The sequence below is a fragment of the Macrotis lagotis genome, chromosome 1 (genome assembly GCF_037893015.1).
Source record: "Macrotis lagotis isolate mMagLag1 chromosome 1, bilby.v1.9.chrom.fasta, whole genome shotgun sequence".
NCBI classification, from domain to species: Eukaryota; Metazoa; Chordata; class Mammalia; order Peramelemorphia; family Peramelidae; genus Macrotis; species Macrotis lagotis.
In genome coordinates this window covers 889,172,192-889,177,022 of record NC_133658.1, presented here as the reverse complement: position 1 = coordinate 889,177,022, position 4,831 = coordinate 889,172,192, and the positions used below count along the sequence as shown (strand labels likewise).

The window sequence follows — 4,831 nt, the reverse complement described above, 5'->3', positions numbered from 1 at the left end:
GATAGCTTGTGGGAAAAAATATATATATATATATATATATATATATATATATATTCTTGATTTAGAAATGACTTGAAATAAGTGGCCATTGAGGTTCTTTACAACTCTGAGAGCTAGAAAACTCTTCATCCTCTCTATAAGAGTATGGTACATCAAGAAATGTCATCTGCCTGTTCAGTGAAATAGGGCAGCTAGGTGCTGCAGTGGAGTCAGGAGAATTCAAATCTGGACAGACACTTGACTCTTTCTAGCTGTGTGACCTTGGGCAAATGAATGCCTCAAATCCATGATCATCACCAGTCATCCTGATATAAATCTGGGCACTGGACCCAGATAGCTCCAGAGGAAAAGTTGAGGATGGTGATTTAGCAAAACAACCCCTCACTGAAATCCAAATCAGATGCATGTCATGGTACAACTTCTCTTATGTCACGGTCCTCTTGAAGAATATAAGACAAACATCATTATCATCATCTAATGAGAATAACAAGGTCTGGAGTCATCTAACTGCTTCCATGGAGGGCCTATATGATTTAAAACTCAATAGTAAAGTTTTTGACAATAAATAAGTTGTAGGGAAATTCACTAAAATCCAATACAAACATGAGAAGTTAGATACTGTCTCTGAAGCTACCTGGGAACTATAGATGAAAGGGAACTATATTTAAACCATTTTAAGGAAAGTCACTTTTTCAGAATTGTCTTTTCAATGAGTCTTTAGTCTCTAGTCGGGTCTCAGAATTCTAAGAATTCTCAAACTTTCATAAGTTTGTGACATGTAAATAAAAATAATGGAAAACTGGCCCTAAAGTCAGGAGGACCTTAGTTCAAATACAGCCTCAAACACTTAATAATTGCCTAGCTGTGTTGACCTTGGGTGAGTTACTTAACCCCATTGCCTTAAATTTAAAAAAAAAATAGGAAAAATGAGGTCCATTTTTCAGTGTAAGATATATTTCTTAAGGGCAGCTAGGTGGCACAGTGGATAGAGCACCAGCCCTGGAGTCAGGAATACCTGAGATCAAATCCTGCCTCAGACATTTAATAATTACCTAGCTGTGTGGCCTTGGGCAAGCCACTTGACCCCATTTGCCTTGCAAAAAGCCTAAAAAAAAGTGATATATACAACTGTTAATAAATAAGGTCAAATTGGCCTTCTCTTTAGTACCTAAATTTATTTTTTACAAAGATGAAGAAAAAAAAATTCAGGCTAGTAGGGGAAAGCCTTAAGATTGGCTGCAGCTGAGGAAAGAGGGTTGTCCTTCAGGTTTCTCTCTGACAATTAAGCAGCACTAATTGCTTTATGAGCCTCAACTGCCTTCAGTAATCTTGGCTAAAAAACCAGAACCATCCAAATAAGGACTACTGGGTTAGTGGTGCCCTTGGGGAAGATCAAACTACCTCTAATTTTAAAACATCAAGCAAAGACGGAAATTGTCTTGTCCAGTTTAAGCCGGTCACTGGTTTATAGTCAACAAATGAGTCCCAGAATACTTACACAGATTAGCAAGTAGATGTTGGGGGAGGAAGGGATGAAAGGAATAAGAAGGAAATGTAGTAGAGGACAGGGGAAAAGTAGGGAAAAGGGAAGGCTAGGAGCAGGTACTAAAGTACCACTTCCTTCTAACTACACATTTAAGTCAATTGAGACTAAGACAGACTTCATTTTTGAGTAGGGTAAGTTCAGGAAGAAACTCACAATTCTAAAGATCAGTGCAGCATAAATATTCATTTCATTCATTATAAAATCAACATACTAGAAATCAAAGGTAATAATGATTTTTATCCCTCATGAATCCTTAATCTAGCTCCTATCCATAGGACTGCACATCTTGAGTTGGAGGGGTCCTTAGCCTCTAGACCATCTCCCTCATATTTTAGTGGAGGAACCTGAAACCCAGAGGAGGGAATGATCTTACGCAAGGTCACATACAGTAGCTAGGCACAGTGTTCAAATGTGACCTAATGTCCTTACTAGCTGTGTGATTCTAAGCAAGTCACTTCATTCTACATCGGTTTCCTCAATTGCAAAATGGGAATGATTACAATAATTACAATATCTACCTCCAGTCCACAATATCTAATTACAATAATTACAATATCTACCTTCCAACATTGTTATGGGGGTAAATGAAATAATATTTGTAAAATGCTGAGCATAGTCCCTGGTACATTTGTTCATCCTTCCTTTGCAAAGAGGACCAATGATATCACAAATGACATCTTAATTCTTGTATGAATTTAGATTTAAGTGAGGCAGAGTTGCATGAAGTTGTTAGCCTGGCTCTCTCTTCCAGAGTCATCAAAGTCTAATGGCAAGACAAAATTCAAGACTGTCACTGCCCCAGGATGAAGAATATGACATTGGAATCATCTCAAACAAACTCTAAACCCTACACAACACCTGTTTAACCACCTTCATGGCTATTGAAACAAAATGTTCTCATCTACCAGGGAAAGTCTTCATTTGCTTGGGGTAGACCCTCTATCTAATCAATGGGTTTGAGATCTATCAGAGAAAATTTTACCTAAGGTCTGCCCACTCTTTATGTTATAGCTTCTTGAAGTCACAGGTGAGAACTGGGTGAAGGAGATCACCAAACATGAATAAGCAGCCTTGAAAAGAGCTCAGCAACCTTCACATGAGAGGTGTTAGTTCTCCCTGAATACTTCATGCACCCCCTGGTATATAGTAGGCACTCTATAAATGCTAACCATATGATTATTCACTGCCCACCTCATGTATTCCTCATAATGAAAGTACATTGCGCATCTCCATTACCTAGACAAAGGGAAATCATTGTTATTTTTCCTTTGTAAAAGGATATTTTATCACCTTATCTGAAAAATCCCTTTCCGCCCAAGGGAGCAACATTTTCATATCAAGTGGCTAGTGCCAGCTAGGTCAGTCACCAAACCCATCCAGAATCTGAGTGAAATTTTAGGATGCCTGAAATAAAACAATTGTTAAAAGAGGATTTACAAATATGCAAATATATTGTTAAACCTGCATATTTTATGACATTATTAATTGTTCAAGAAGAAAATCACTCTTTGATTAATTGGTTTGAAAAGCTCACTTTAATCCTGATAGATAAGCCATTTCCCCCCCCAAAGGGTAACAGACAGAAAATGACTTCCCAACTTGTTACTTTCTCATCAAAGCTTCAGTGCCAAGTCAAAGAATCTGAATAGAACAATACCTTTGTGGAATACATATGCTGCCCGCCCAGTCCTTGATCTTCAAATTTCTCACCACAGCTTATCCTTGCTTCCTCCATCCTGAAAGGAGGATTAGCTTTAAAAGTCCTTCAAAACTGGATCCTTCCCACTTCTCAGACTTCTTAGACTTTATTCCCTTCCATATCCTATATGTCCAACAACAATGACCTTTTTTGTCGTTCCTTCCAAAGGATCGGACTCCATCCTCTATACTATTTGTCTCTCTTTCCTGGAATGCTCTCCCTCCTGGCTTCCCTGACTGCTTGCAAGATCCAACACACATTCTGCTCTCTGCAAGAAGCCTCTCCTGCATGAATCTTTCCAATTCTAGGCCCAGGACTCTATTCACTGCTCCACCTAGCAAGTGTTTCAAAATGCTTATTGCATGATTTATTGATTGTAATTGTTCTATTCTGGGAATATCGGAAGGCAAGAGAATGGAGTAGGGAGGAAGCAAAGTACTTGGAGTCAGAGGAGGCTTATAGATAAAGAGGTAGATGGGACCTTCAGGTCATCCCCTGTATTTTACAGATGAGAAAATAAAGACCTGTATGAGATTGACTTGGGATCATAGCTTAAGAGCAGGCAAGACCTTTCGCTTGTTCAGTCATGGCCCCATTTGGGGTTTTCTTGGCAGAGATACTGGTATGATTTGCCTTTTCCTTCTCCATTTCATTTTCCAGATGAGGAAACTGTAGCAAACAGGGGGACCCCTGGGTCACATAGCTAGTAAATATCTGAGGATGACTTTGATTTCATAAATATGAACCTGATTTCTGATTCCAAGTCTAGTGTTCTACCCACTAAGTCATCATCCTGCCCAGAAGAGACCTTAAAGGTCATCTAATTCAAACCCCTCATTTTTGAGATGAGGCAATGGAGACCCAAGGGAGTGAAATGTTTTGTCCAAAGTACAAATGGTAAGATCACGCATGATAGATTTAGGGCTAGGAATGATCTCAAAAGTCAACTAGTCGCCCTTTCTGCCTGCTCAAGCACCATGGCTTCTGTGAAGAAATGTGCAATGAAGGATGGCAAAAAAAAGTTCTCAAGTTCACCCTTAATTGTACCCATCCTGTGGAAGATGGGATTATGGATACAGCTAATTTTAAGCAGTTTTTACAAGAACAAATCAAAGTGAATGGAAAGGCTGGCAACCTCAGTGGAGGAGTTATAACCACCTAGAGAAGCAAGAGTAAGAGAACCATCACATCAGAGATGTCCTTTTCTAAAAGGTATTTAAAGTACCTGACAAAGAAATACTTTGGGTTGTGGCCAATAGCAAGGAGAGTTATGAATTACGCTACTTCCAGATCAACCAGGATGAAGAGGAGGAGGAGGAAGATTAAACCCTTTTGAGTCTGGATATGTTTTGTATATGATTTCCAATAAAACTTGAACCAAAAAAAAAAAGTCAACTAGTCCAACCACTTCACTTGCAAATGGAGGAAACCAAGGTTCAGAAGACTTGCTCAGGGTCAAACAACCTGTATTCAAATCATGATTCTGTGACTTCTGTGATCTTGGGCACATCTCTTTCCTTCTCTGGCCCTTCAGTTCCCTCATCTGAAATATAAAAAATGGTAATTGAAGTATCATTATAGCTTTC

The 4,831-nt window shown here is 38.9% G+C and overlaps 1 pseudogene; it reads left to right on the top strand.

Moving 5' to 3' along the window:
- The first annotated feature begins 4,222 nt into the window (after positions 1 to 4,222).
- On the top strand, positions 4,223 to 4,571 carry LOC141491380 (large ribosomal subunit protein eL22 pseudogene; annotated as a pseudogene).
- Positions 4,572 to 4,831: the final 260 nt, after the last annotated feature.